Below are 15,025 nucleotides of genomic sequence, written 5' to 3' on the forward strand. Positions count from 1 at the left end.
TACGTCACACTACCAACCGCAGGGCACAGACGCAAGGTGCCCTACTTCAATCATCTTCCTCCACAAGCTCAGCAATCACACCGGACTGGCACTCACTTCCAGTGCAATGCCTCGTTCCCATCTTTTAAATATAAGGCACCAGCGCAGTGTTAAACCTAATGCTCTCGTAAACGTTGATCATAACCTTTTAAACGCAAGGACATCACTAAATAACCGCCTCACAAGTCACAGACTAGCTTGCTGCAGCTTTCAGGATGGCAACACCAGATCCATCACCTAATCCTCTTTGGGACAAAAACACCAGTGTCACCTCTCAGGGGTACAGTCCCATTTGCAGAGCACATGGCTCACCTGTGAGTCGCACAAAATGGTACTCCTGCACTCCTCACACTTGGTAGGGTTAGGGGAAGGAAGGTGGGAGTAGCTGGCAGCATTTTAATACAGAGGGAACCAGAGAATACAACAAGACCCAAGCCCCTTTAAATAAAGATGAAGTTGGATTAGAAATGTTGTACATAATCCTCATCTCACATCTTTTACAGAGCTCCACCTTCCCTTATACTCAACATACGATTATCCTAAACCCTACTGCAGAGGCCTCAGCACTGAAAAATAAGAGGCAGAACACGGCACAAGGACAAATTACTTGCATCTAGACAGTAGATTTCTCATTGCAAAATGTCCCAAGGCACCCGAAGCACAAAAGGCACTGGTGGAGAGCCCTTCACCAGGCCCCGATTCATCCTCCCAACCCCAGGCCACCACAACATGGTTGGGAGGCTTTTGCAGATTCCTTCGTGAGCCCACTGTTCACAGGGCTGCCGAACCACCGACTGACCACCACCGGCGCCTGAAGTGAGGGGTGAGGTGCGGGACAGTCAGGGTGACCGTGAGGAAGTGAGAACACAACAGGAGACCAGCGACAGAAAATAATGGGTCGGCGGTTACCCGAACCGGCGCGATGCGGGCGGAGCCGGCACCGGACCCCGCGGTCACCCGCCGCCGGCAAATGGGACCCGGGAGGCGGCGACACCACCGCTCGCTGGGGGGAGGAGGGGGTGTGAGGGGTTGTGGATGGTGGGGGGTGAGGGGGTGTGGATGGTGGGGGGTGAGGGGGTGTGAGGGGGTGTGGATGGTGGGGGTGTGAGGGGGTGTGAGGGGGTGTGAGGGGGTGTGGATGGTGGGGGGATGAGGGGGTGTGAGGGGGTGTGAGGGGGTGTGGATGGTGGGGGGTGTGAGGGGGTGTGGATGGTGGGGGGGGTGAGGGGGTGTGGATGGTGGGGGGGGGTGAGGGGGTGTGAGGGGGTGTGGATGGTGGGGGGTGAGGGGGTGTGAGGGGGTGTGGATGGTGGGGGGTGAGGGGGTGTGAGGGGGTGTGGATGGTGGGGGGTGAGGGGGTGTGAGGGGTTGTGGATGGAGGGGGTGAGGGGGTGTGGGGGGTGAGGGGGTGTGGATGGTGGGGGGTGAGGGGGTGTGGATGGTGGGGGTGTGAGGGGGTGTGGATGGTGGGGGGATGAGGGGGTGTGGATGGTGGGGGGATGAGGGGGTGTGAGGGGGTGTGAGGGGGTGTGGATGGTGGGGGGATGAGGGGGTGTGAGGGGGTGTGAGGGGGTGTGGATGGTGGGGGGTGAGGATGGTGGGGGGTGAGGGGGTGTGAGGGGGTGTGAATGGTGGGGGTGAGGGGGTGTGGATGGTGGGGGTGTGAGGGGGTGTGGATGGTGGGGGTGTGAGGGGGTGTGGATGGTGAGGGGGTGTGGATGGTGGGGGGGTGTGGATGGTGGGGGGGTGAGGGGGTGTGGATGGTGGGGGGGTGAGGGGGTGTGGATGGTGGGGGGATGAGGGGGTGTGGATGGTGGGGGGATGAGGGGGTGTGGATGGGGGGGGATGAGGGGGTGAGAGGGGGTGTGGATGGTGAGGGGGTGTGAGGGGTTGTGGATGGTGGGGGGTGAGAGGGTGTGAGGGGGTGTAGATGGTGGGGGGTGAGGGGGTGTAGATGGTGGGGGGTGAGGGGGTGTGGATGGTGGGGGGTGAGAGGGTGTGAGGGGGTGTAGATGGTGGGGGGTGAGGGGGTGTGGATGGTGGGGGGTGAGGGGGTGTGGATGGTGGGGGGATGAGGGGGTGTGAGGGGGTGTGGATGGTGGGGGATGAGGGGGTGTGAGGGGGTGTGGATGGTGGGGGGATGAGGGGGTGTGGATGGTGGGGGGATGAGGGGGTGTGGATGGTGGGGGGATGAGGGGGTGTGGATGGTGGGGTGTGAGGGGGGGTGGATGGTGGGGGGATGAGGGGGTGTGAGGGGGTGTGGATGGTGGGGGGATGAGGGGGGTGAGGGGGTGTGGATGGTGGGGGGTGAGGGGGTGTGGATGGTGGGGGGATGAGGGGGTGTGAGGGGGTGTGGATGGTGGGGGGTGAGGGGGTGTGGATGGTGGGGGGGGTGAGGGGGTGTGGATGGTGGGGGGGGTGAGGGGGTGTGAGGGGGTGTGGATGGTGAGGGGGTGTGAGGGGGTGTGAGGGGGGGTGAGGGGGTGTGGATGGTGGGGGGGTGAGGGGGTGTGAGGGGGTGTGGATGGTGGGGGGGGTGAGGGGGTGTGAGGGGGTGTGGATGGTGGGGGGGGTGAGGGGGTGTGGATGGTGAGGGGGGGTGAGGGGGTGTGGATGGTGAGGGGGGGGTGTGAGGGGGTGTGGATGGTGAGGGGGTGTGAGGGGGGGTGAGGGGGTGTGGATGGTGAGGGGGTGTGAGGGGGGGTGAGGGGGTGTGGATGGTGGGGGGGGTGAGGGGGTGTGCGGGGTTGTGGATGGTGAGGGGTGAGGGGGTGTGAGGGGGTGTGGATGGTGGGGGGGGTGAGGGGGTGTGAGGGGGTGTGGATGGTGGGGGGGGTGAGGGGGTGTGGATGGTGAGGGGGTGTGAGGGGGTGTGGATGGTGGGGGGGGTGAGGGGGTGTGAGGGGGTGTGGATGGTGGGGGGGGTGAGGGGGTGTGGATGGTGAGGGGGTGTGGATGGTGGGGGGGGGTGAGGGGGTGTGAGGGGGTGTGGATGGTGGGGGGGGTGAGGGGGTGTGGATGGTGGGGGGGGTGAGGGGGTGTGAGGGGGTGTGGATGGTGGGGGGGGTGAGGGGGTGTGAGGGGTGTGGATGGTGAGGGGGGTGAGGGGGTGTGAGGGGGTGTGGATGGTGGGGGGGGTGAGGGGGTGTGAGGGGTGTGGATGGTGGGGGGGGTGAGGGGGTGTGAGGGGGTGTGGATGGTGGGGGGGGTGAGGGGGTGTGGATGGTGGGGGGGGTGAGGGGGGGTGAGGGGGTGTGGATGGTGGGGGGGGTGAGGGGGTGTGAGGGGTGTGGATGGTGGGGGGGGTGAGGGGGTGTGAGGGGGTGTGGATGGTGAGGGGTGAGGGGGTGTGAGGGGGTGTGGATGGTGGGGGGGGTGAGGGGGTGTGAGGGGGTGTGGATGGTGGGGGGGTGAGGGGGTGTGAGGGGGTGTGGATGGTGGGGGGGGTGAGGGGGTGTGAGGGGGTGTGGATGGTGGGGGGGGTGAGGGGGTGTGAGGGGGTGTGGATGGTGAGGGGGTGTGAGGGGGTGTGAGGGGGGGTGAGGGGGTGTGGATGGTGGGGGGGGTGAGGGGGTGTGAGGGGGTGTGGATGGTGGGGGGGGTGAGGGGGTGTGAGGGGGTGTGGATGGTGAGGGGGTGTGAGGGGGTGTGAGGGGGGGTGAGGGGGTGTGGATGGTGGGGGGTGTGAGGGGTGTGAGGCGGCTGAGGCTGGGGGAGTGGGGGTTGAGAAGGGTGGGGGGTTGAGAAGGGTGGGGGGATGAGGGGGGCCGGGGGAGTGGGGGGTAAGGCTGGGTTGGGGGGAGGGTGGGGGGTGCTGCCACCAGGCCCGGCCCTCCCGCAGCGACCCCCGGGCCCCCGCCGCCCGCTCCCCACTCACCGCTCCCTCCGGACCCCCGACCGCCGCTTCCGCGCCGACTGCCAACGCGCCTGCGCGGCTCTGCCTCCTCCGCGAATGCGCCTGCGCCGGTCTGCCGGCCGGCGCGCCTGCGCACTGACAGCCGGCTCCCGGCTCCCGGCTCCCGGTGGGGGGGGGGGCGACTCCCCGCACCTGCAGGGACCCTGGATCCGCCCGCGTTACCCCCGCACCTGCCGGGACCCTGGATCCACCGGCGTTACCCCCACACCTGCCGGGACCCTGGATCCACCGGCGTTACCCCCGCACCTGCCGGGACCCTGGATCCACCGGCGTTACCCCCACACCTGCCGGGACCCTGGATCCGCCCGCGTTACCCCCACACCTGCCGGGACCCTGGATCCACCGGCGTTACCCCCACACCTGCCGGGACCCTGGATCCGCCCGCGTTACCCCCGCACCTGCCGGGACCCTGGATCCGCCCGCGTTACCCCCACACCTGCCGGGACCCTGGATCCACCGGCGTTACCCCCGCACCTGCCGGGACCCTGGATCCGCCCGCGTTACCCCCACACCTGCCGGGACCCTGGATCCACCGGCGTTACCCCCGCACCTGCCGGGACCCTGGATCCGCCCGCGTTACCCCCGCACCTGCCGGGACCCTGGATCCGCCCGCGTTACCCCCACACCTGCCGGGACCCTGAATCCACCGGCGTTACCCCCACACCTGCCGGGACCCTGGATCCACCGGCGTTACCCCCACACCTGCTGGGACCATGGCCGAACTCTCATAATAGGCCTGATGCCTCTGACCTTTAATTCTGTTATGCCTCAACATCCATCCATTTTTTGCCCGGATGCAACCAGTGGATGAGGATGCCCTTAGATTCAGTTTAGTTCATTGTTATATACAGGGTGAAATGAAATTCCTTGCTTGTGTGCTCACAGAGTAAAAGCTGTACCTGGAAATAAGAAATACCCCTGTAAATACAGCAACAAAGGCAAATACAACAGAATGGTGCAAAGCATCATCGTGCAAACTGAGGTAATGCAAAAAAGAAATGCAAATTTTACAATAACTGAGAGAGGTGGAATTAACAGTTTGAGAACGTGGCAGTACCACCGAGAAGGGGATGTGATTGGCTCAGAAGTCTGATTGCAGTGAACAAGAAGCCGTTCTTGAGTCTGGGTGTCCGGGCTTTCAAGCTCCTGTATCTTCTCCCAGAAGCTACAGGAGAGAAAAGTGAATGGCCAGGCTGGCAGACATCCCCGATGATACTGTTAGCCTTCCTGATGCAACGCACCGTGAATATGGACTGGATGGAAGTGATGAGCCTGTGCAGTCTCTACAGATGTCCCATCCTCTGAGTGATCCCATTATTCCTTATCTCCATCCAAAAATGACTGTTCCCTTATCCTGAGACTCTCCCCATGGAGAAAGCAGCCTCTCATTATCTATCTTATAAGCCTGTCTGAGTAATTTTACCATGGCATTTTTAGTTTAAGAAATTAAATATTTTAAAGAAACTAAAGTAGCAAATAATTCAAATGTAGAGACTTGTAAGAGGCCTTGGTGAATGTTTTTTTGGATTGGAAGAAGGTAAACAGTGCATCAGTGTTAGGGCCATTGCTTTTTTAAATCCTTGAACTTGGGGGTGCGACGCATGCCTTCTAAATTTGCAATGATGCAAAACTTGGTGGTATTATAGTCACAGAGGATAGTGATAGATTGCAGCAGGATATAAACAGGCTGATGGAACAAGGAGTAGCACAGCAGATGAAGCTAAATGCAGGGAAATGTGAGGTAATGTTGTTGGTTTATAGTGTCACATGTACAGTCGAAAGGATGAGGACTTTACCAATTGCAGCGTAGAATATATCAGCAAGGAAGTCATGCTGAACACTTACAAAGCACTGGAGTGGCCTCAAATGGAAATCAGTTCTGGTTGGAAGGGTATGAAGGCATTTGAGAGCATCAGAAAAGATTTCCAAGAATGGTTGCTCTGCTGAGAGACGACAGTTACGAGGGTGCTTTAGAGAGACTGGGACTGTCTTCTTTGGGGAAGAGAAGGCTGAGGGGAGATCTGATAAAAGTGTGTGGAATGATGAGGGCTCTGTACAGAGTGGATAGTGGGAGGATGTTCCCATTTGTGGAGGGATCTCGTATTCTACCCTGGGGAAAAGATTCCGCCTACCTGCTCTATCCATGTCTCTCATGATTTTAACTTTTGACTGAGGGGACCGAATGTTATCTTCCCTAGTTCACTGATGATACAAATTTGGTGAGATTGTGAACAGGGAGAAGATGTAGTGAGGCTTGAAGAAGATAAAGACAAACTTCCTGAGTGGGCAATAACATGGCAGTCGGAAAATGATGTGGAAAAATGGGATCTCGTCCACTTCCAAAATGCAAGACCTCGCAATCAGATAAATGTGAGGGATTGCATTTTGGCAGGACAACCCAGGGCAGGACACACAGTGAATGGTAGGGCTCTGGGGAATGTTTTACAACAAAGAGACCTAGGGTGCGGGTACATAGTTCCTTTAAAGTGGTGACACAGGTAGACAGGGTGGTGAAGAAGGCATTTTACATGCTTGCCTTCATCAGTCAGGTTATTGAGTACAGGAGCCGGGATGTCATGTTACAGCTGTACAAGTTGTTGGTAAGGCCACACTTGCAGTACTGCGTACAGTGATTGTCGCCCTGCTATAGGAAGGATGTCATTAGACTGGAAAGGTTTATGAGGATGTTACCGGGACTGGAGGATTTGAGTTATAAGGAGAGGCTGGATAGGCTGGGACTTTTTTCCCTGAAGCGTAGGAGGCTGAAGGGTGAACTTATAGGGGTTTATAAAATCATGAGGGTCAAGGGCAAGGTGAATAGTCACAGCCTTTTCCACAGGGTAGGGGAGTCCTAAACTAGGGGGCAGAGGTTTGAGGTGAGAGGGGAAAGATTTAAAAGGTACCTGAAGGGCAACTTTTTTCACCCAGAGGGTGGTGGGTGTGTGGAACGAGCTGCCAGAGGAGGTGGCAGAGGCGGGTACAATTACAGCATTTAAAAGACATTTAGACAGGTACACGGATAGGAAGAGTTTAAGGGGATATGGGCCAAATGCAGGAAAATGGGATTAGCTCAGGTGGGCAACTTGGCCACCATGGACAAGTTGGGCCAAAGGGCCTGTTTCCATGCTGTATATCTTTATGGCTCTTTGATTCTATAGGGAAATATTGATGTTTAAAGAGACCTGGGTGTCCTTGTACACAAGTCACTGAGTCATAGAGATACAGCACAGAAACAGGCCCACTGAGCCTACACCAACCACCAAGCACCCATTTTACACTAACCCTACCCCACCCCATTCCATTCTCACCACAGCTCATCTACTCACAGGAAAGACCACAAACAGACTGAGAAGGGATTCAACCTATCACCAGCCTGCCTGAGAATACCACAGCTTCACCACCCTGGGGTGAAGATGTTTCTCCACATCTCAGTCCTAAATGTCCCAAATATTCTGAGATTGGGTTAAATAGTTCAAGACTCCTCAGTCAGGAGAAACACTCTCCTTGCATCTAGACTGTTGAACCCTGTAAGAATTTTGTAAGTTTCAATGAGATCTGCACGGTAGTGTAGCAGTCAGCATAACGCTTTACGGCGCCAGTGACCCGGGTTCAATTCTGGCCACACTCTGTAAGGAGTTTGTACGTTCTCCCCGTGTCTGCGTGGGTTTCCTCCGGGTGCTCCGGTTTCCTCCCACATTCCAAAGATGTATGGGTTAGGAAGTTGTGGGCGTGCTACGTTGGCGCCGGAAGCGTGGTGACGCTTGCGGGCTGCCCCCAGAACAGTCTACGCAAAAGATGCATTTCACTGTGTGCTTCGATGTATATGTGACTAATAGAGAGATCTCATCTTATCTTAAGGTAAACCCACCATCCCCGAGAACAGTCTGGTTCTTCATTGCACTCCGTTTATGGCAAGCCTATCATTTTTTTTTACGTAAAGAAATGAGAAAAGTCTACCACATTCCAGCTGTGGCCTCAGCAAGATAAAGACAAGCTGCCTGAGTTGGCAATAACATGGCAGTTGGAAAATGATTGGAAAAATGAGATCTCATCCACTTCCAAAATGCAACACCTCGCATTCAGATAAATGCGAGGTAGTGTATTTTGGAAGGACAAACCAGGGCAGGACACACAGTACCATTCACCTACACACCAGGGGCAAATTACAATGTCCTGTTAACCCACCAAACCACGTGTCTTTGAGACGTGAGAGGAAACTGAAGCACCCAGGGGAAACCCATGTGGTCGCAGGCAAACTTGCGAACTCCACACAGACAGCACCCGTGCTCAGGATTGAACCTGGGTCCCTGGAACTGTGAGGCAGCGGCTGTGAGGCCGCTGTACCAGTGTGCGACTCAAAGGGTGTCGCAAACTACCAAGGCGGCAACTACCATGTTGGTGTTATTAGAAGAGGATTTGAGTTCAGGAGTAAAGCTGTCTTACTGCAACTATATGGAGCCTTGCTGAGGCCACAGCTGGAATGTGGTAGACCTTTCTCATCTCTTCACATAAAAAAATGATATGCTTGCCATAAAGGGAGTGCAGTGAAGATTTACCAGACTGTTCCTGGGGATGGTGGGTTTACTTTATACAGAGAAACTGAGTAGACAAAGCCGATATTCTCGTGTTTAGAAGAATGAGAGGAAATCTCATTGAAACTTACAAAATTCTTACAGGGTTCAACAGGCTAGATGCAAGGGGAGTCCTTCCCCTGGCTGAGGAGTCCTGAACGATTTAACCCAATCTCAGAATATTTGGGATATTTAGGAGCGAGATGTGGAGAAACATCTTCACTCGAGGGTGGTGAAGCTGTGGTATTCTCAGGCAGGCTGGTGACTGATGGGTTGTATCCCTTCTCAGTCTGTTTATGGTCTTTCCTGCAGGGCTTTGTTTTGTCATCACTGACCCTGTACTGCCCAAAGTCCTCTGATCTACTAATGACAGAGCTGATTATTGTGGTACTCCAGTTGTTACACCTTGCAATCCCTTTACATCGACACACACTACTTTGTTCATGAATCAATCCTCAGTCCGTCTCAATGTATTATCCCAAATGCATGAACACTAATCTTGTGTGCCTCCCTGATCAAGTGAAGTTCTAAAAATATTACATCCTTATCTACCCTGCAAACAAAGGCTTTCCCTGGACCTCAACAACGTGGTGCTTAAAGTCATGCACACCCTGCCTCCAACAATACTCGAGGCATTGAGTTCAAGAGTCATAGAACAATAGAACACTACAGCACAGTACAGGCCCTTCGGCCCACAATGTTGTGCTGACATTTTATCCTGCTCTAAGATCTATCTAACCCTTCCCTCCCACATAGCCCTCCATTTCTCTATCATTCATGTGTCTATCTAAGAGTCTCTTAAATGTCCCTAATGTATCTGCCCCCACAACCTCTGCCGGCAGTGCATTCCATGCACCCACCACTCTCTATGTAAAAAACTTACCCCTGACATCCCCCTTATACTTTCCTCCAATCACCTTAAAATTATGTCCCGTCATGTTAGCCATTGTCACCCTGGGAAAAAGTCTCTGACTGTCCACTCAATCTATGTCTCTTATCAGCTTGTACACCTCTATCAGGCCACCTCTCATCCTCCTCCTCTCCAAAGAGAAAAGCCCTCGTTCACTCAACCTATCCTCATAAGACATGCTCTCCAGTCCAGGCAGCATCCTGGTAAACCTCCTCTGCACCCTTTCTAAAGCTTCCACATCCTTCCTGTAATGAGGCAACCAGAACTGAACACAATCAGGAAGTTATGTTGCAGCTTTATAAAACTCTAGTTAGCTTGCATCTGGAGTATTGCATTCAATTCTGGTTGCCCTATTATAAAAAAGATGTGGAGGCTTTGGAGAGGGTGCAGAAGAGGTTTAACAGGATGCTGCCTGGTTAGAAGGAATGAGCTATGAGCAGAAGTTAGACAAACTTGAATCGTTTTCTCTAGAGCGGCGGAGGCCGAGGGGAGACCTGATGGAAGTTCATAAGATTATGAGAGGCATAGATAGAGTCGATGGCTGCCTATCTTTTTCCTAGGGTCAAAATGTCTAATACTAGAGGGCATGCATTTAAGGTGAGAGGGGGTAAGTTCGAAGGAGATGTGCGGGGCAAGTTTTTTACAGAGAGCTGGGTGCCTGGAATGTGCTGCCAGGGGTGGGGGTGGAGGCAGATACAATAGAGGCGTTTAAAAGGCTCTTAAATAGGCACATGGATGGGCAGAGAATGGAGGGATACGGACATTGTGTGGGCAGAAAGCATTAGTTTAGTTGGGCATTTAATTACTAGTTTAATTAGTCCGGTACAACATCGTGGGCCGAAGGGCCTGTTCCTGTGCTGTACTGTTCTACGTTCTGATACAACTTGCACCTTGATGGGGCTTAGCAAACTGAATGGAATTCATGTCCCAAAGCAACATTTGGTGACAAACCCAAGACAGAAACATGCTCCAGGTTTCCAGCATCTGCAGCCCCTCTTGTGTCTCCGTCCTGCTGAGTCCGTCCAGCATTTTGTGTCAGTTGCCCTAGAAATAACCAGGCTCTGATCTTCCACAGCTCTGTATTTGTATCTGTATTAACCATGGGGATGAAGGTACACAACGCATAAATGGATATTTAAAACCTGACACCCAAAACAGACGATGGAACATCTAACACTGCCCCATCAGCAGCGAAGAAGGTGTCACAGCAGTGTACTCTGCCCTTTCTGCTGTAATTGTGTGGTCCAGTCACTTAAAAGTAAAATCATGGTCACTCCACTATTTCTACACCAGCAAGGAAAAAATTATATCAGGAAAATGAGGGAAGAGATCTACCTGCTTGTAAGTCTAGGGTTTCATTACATTGTTAAAAGACCCTAATAAATCCCAATTAAAAGCCCTAATTCAACCTATTTCCCCAACCTCAGAGACTTGTTGAAAACATATTGTGATTTTCCAGGTTGTTGCATTATGGTTAATGTGTCCACCCTCTTCCCCAAACCCCACCTCACAAAACTCTCTGGTGGAGAATGATCAAACTACTCAGCAGGTTGGGCAGCATCTGTGGGGGGAGAAATAATGCTTCTGTCAAAAACCTGCCGTCAGAAACACTGCCCATCTCAATCTTGAAAATGTCACATTTTACACCAGCATTATCAGTTTGTCAAACCGTGGAAGGTTTTGGACAGTGCCCCCCCCCCCACCACCCACCCCACCACCCACGACAGCCTCCACTTCAGGAGATCCAGAAGCCGGAGGGCACATACTGCCAGGCTCGAGGACAGCTTCTATCCCACGGTGATAAGACTATTGAACTTCTCTTATATGATGAGATGGACTCTTGATCTCACGCTATTACAGCGCCAGCGACCCAGGTTCAATTCCGACCGCTCTCTGTAAGGAATTTGTACGTTCTCTCCGTGTGTCTGTGTGGGTTTCCCTGTCTGAATGTGCTCCGGTTTCCTCCCACATTCCAAAGACGTACAGGTTAGGAAGTTGTGGGTGTGCTATGTTGGCATCGGAAGCGTGGTGACACTTGCGGGCTGCCCCCAGAACACTCTATGCAAAAGATGCATTTCACTGTGTGTTTCGAGGTACAGGTGACTAATAAAGGTATCTTATCTTATCTCACAATCTACCTTGTTTGACCTTGCACATTGTCTACCTGCACTGAACTTCCCTGTAGCTGTGACACTTTACTCTGTACTGTTATTGTTTTTACCTGTACTACCTCAATGCACTCTGTACTAACTCAATGTAACTGCACTGTGTAATGAATTGACCTGTACAATCGGTATGCAGGACAAATTTTTCACTGTACCTCGGTACAAGTGACAATAATAAACCAATACCAATACCAATACCAACAACATTTTCCACCAGAACAAAACAACTGTAGATGCTGGAAATGAAAACAGAAACTGCTGGAGATATTCAGCAAGTCAGGCAGCATAAGAGAAAGAGATCTCTTTATTAGTCACATGTACATTGAAACACACAGTGAAATACATCTTTTGCATAGAGTGTTCTGGGGGGCAGCCCACAAGTGTCGCCACGCTTCTGGCGCCAACAGAGCACGCCCACAACTTCCTAACCCGTACGGCTGTGGAATGTGGGAGGAAACCCACGCAGATATGGGGAGAACGTACAAACTCCTTACAGACAGCTGCCGGATTTGAACCCAGGTCACTGGTGCTGTAAAGCGTTACGCTAACTACTACACTACCGTGCCTGCCCAATCTGGGGAGAGATAGCTCAAGCCAGAACTGCACCAGTGGGAAAACAAGTTTAGAGTTGCAGAGAAGGGGAGGGGTGGAGAGAACGGGGGGATTATCTCTGATAGGGTGAGGCAACAGTTCGAGAGAGAGAGAGAGAGAGGTACGGAACTCAGACATCGAACAGTTTCTGGAAGTGTGAAAATAAAAAGAATTCTAGAAATACACAGCAGGTCAGGCAGCCTCTGTGGAGAGAGAAAGACAAATTAACGTTACAGGTCCTTTTATCGGGACTGGCCTGTTCTAACACAAACAGGAAAGGCAGGCTATCTGAAATTGTTGAATTCAACACTGAGCCAAGAAGGCTGCAACGGATGGAAGTTTTATCCACTTGGGCCTCGATGGAACAGTGCAGGAGGCCATTGACTGGCACGTCAGGGTGGGAGTGGGATGGGCAATGGAAGTGATTGGCAACTGGAAGCTCAGGGTTGCCTTTGTGGATTGAACTGGGGTACTCCATGATGCAGGCACCCAGTCTGTGTTTGGTTTCTCTGAAGTGGTGGAGGACACACCGTGATCGTCAAACTGGAAGAAGGGAAAAAGAGTCGTTGCTTCGCCTGGAAGGATAGCTTGAGAACCTGGATGGCGGGGAGGGAAGAGGTTAAGAAGGTAGACTTGGCATCTCCTGTGGTTGCGCGGGGACGTGCCCCGAGAGGGGGCGGTTGGCGGAGAACATGCCAGGACGCCACGAGGGAACGGCCCTTTCAAAATGCTGAAAAAGGAAGGAAGGGAAATGTATATCCGGCGGAGAGATGGCGTCGAAGTTGGGGAAGACATTACGGAAGATGATCGGTGGAATGTGGAGGTGGGTGGGGTGGGATGTGAGGACACGGGAAGCACACCATTCTTGCTCTGGCTGGGGGGAGAGGGGATGGGAACAGAGGTTCAAGGAATGCGGGAGAGCCCCACGTTGGGGAGGAAGCCACAGTTTAAAGGAAAAAGAAGACCAGTCAGAAGCTCTGGTGTGGAAAGTCCCATCGTCGGAACAGGTACAACAGAGCCGGGAAGCGGTCTGGAGTCCTCACAGGAAGCAGGGTGGCTGGAGATATAGTCTGGAATTTTCTGCCAAATTTGCTCACCGCCCCTCCGACCAGCAGCTCCTGTCCCTTTTGCTAACATATCTGCCCATGCCACTTCTGGAAGCCACACATGCTAGAAGGTTCTTTTGGCAAGAATGATGGTAATCAGTTGTCAGGAATTGGGAGAGATTCGGGTTCGGGGGCACCAGCAATCAACAATTCATCGGTCTTGAGGCTTGAGCATCACCGGGGGACTCCAGAGGTGGGGGGGAGGGTAAGCAGAGGGGGTGGAGCAGAAGGCAGCCGAGTAATGAGCGAAGTCTCTGGAAGTAAGGGCGACTGGGGATCGGGAGTTCAGGGAATGAGGAATGGGAGCTTTGGGACAAAGGAAGATGCCAGCTCAGAGGAAATGGAATTTCTGCAGAGGGGAGGTATGCAGAGTGGATGAACAGAGGGATCTAGGGGTCCAAGTCCATAGATCCCTCAAAGTTGCCATGATTGAGAAGGCGTTATGGTGTGTTAGCCTTCATTATTTGCGGGATTGAGTTCAAGAGCTGTGAGGTAATGTTGCAGTTCTCTAAAACTCTGGTTAGACCACACTTGGAGTATTGTGTTCAGTTCTGGTCGCCTCATTATAGGAAAGATGTGGAAGCTTTAGAGAGGGTGCAGAGGAGATTTACCAGGATGCTGCCTGGATTAAAGACGATGTCCCATGAGGAAAGGTTGAGCGAGCTAAGGCTTTTCTCTTTGGAGCGACGCAGGACGAAACGTGACTTGATAGAGGTGTATAAGATTATGAGGGGCATAGATAGAGTGGACAGCCAGCAGCTTTTTCTCAGGGTGGCAATGGCCAATACCAGAGGACATCTGTTTAAGGTGAGTGGAGGAAAGTTTAGGGGAAATGTCAGAGGTAGTTTTTTTACACAGAGAGTGGCGGGTGCGTGAAATGCACAGCCAGGGGTGGTCGTAGAGGCTGATACAATAGGGACCTTTAAAACGCTCTTAGATAGGCACATGGATGTAAGAAAAATGGAGGGTTATGGGCTGTGTAGGAGGTAAGGGTTAGATTGGTCATGAGGTAAGGTTTATATAGGTTGGCACAACATTGTGGGCCGAAGGGCTCATACTGTGCTGTACTGTTCTATGATCTGGGAATGGTCCATGGGAGAGGGGAGAATCAGAGGTGAGGAATAGAGGGACTGTAAACCATCATCCCATTCACTGTGGCCATCGTGGTTGTCCACTGTGGACATCTGTAGTCCAACCACCAGAAGGGGAGCCCCCACCCAGCGAGCTGCAGCCTCGGGGTTTGGGGTGGGGCTGTGTGGAACAAGCCGGGCTGGAAGGCAGTCACAGAGGGAGAACATCAACATATCACATACGCACAGTCTGTTTCCCAGGATTGGGGAATCAAGAACTAGAGGGCCTAGGTTTAAGGTGAGAGTGGAGAGATTTAATAGGGACCCAAGGGGCAACATTTTCACCCAGAGGGTGGTCCGTATATGGAACAAGCTGCCAGAGGAAGTGGATAAGGCAGGTACATTAACAACATTTAGAAGGCCCTTGGACAGGTACATGGATAGGAAAGGTTTAGAGGGATATGGGCCAACCGTGGGCAAATGGGACTGGCTTAGATGGGAATCTTGGTCAGCATGGACCAGTTGGGCTCAGGGCCTGTTCCAGTACTGTAGGACTCTTGTGACACTGTCAGGAAGGTTCCCCTGTCAGATTTGTTCTGAGTTTGTTGTAAATTCAGGTGTTTCAGCATCAGGATTTCCATGAGAAGTGCAGATGGA

At 53.4% G+C, this 15,025-nt stretch overlaps 1 protein-coding gene across 2 annotated transcripts in view; it reads right to left on the bottom strand.

Moving 5' to 3' along the window:
• Positions 1 to 3,993, bottom strand: part of madd (MAP-kinase activating death domain) — a 160,057-nt gene extending 156,064 nt beyond the window's left edge. The window contains exon 1 of one of the 2 annotated variants that reach the window (XM_052028954.1): positions 3,917 to 3,993. The gene's annotated coding sequence lies outside the window, so the exon portion shown is untranslated. The remainder of the gene's footprint in view (positions 1 to 3,916) is intronic. The other variant, XM_052028941.1, reaches the window with a different exon arrangement.
• Between the last annotated feature and the right edge of the window lie 11,032 nt (positions 3,994 to 15,025).

The sequence above is a fragment of the Pristis pectinata genome, chromosome 14 (assembly GCF_009764475.1).
Source record: "Pristis pectinata isolate sPriPec2 chromosome 14, sPriPec2.1.pri, whole genome shotgun sequence".
Classification (NCBI taxonomy): domain Eukaryota; kingdom Metazoa; phylum Chordata; class Chondrichthyes; order Rhinopristiformes; family Pristidae; genus Pristis; species Pristis pectinata.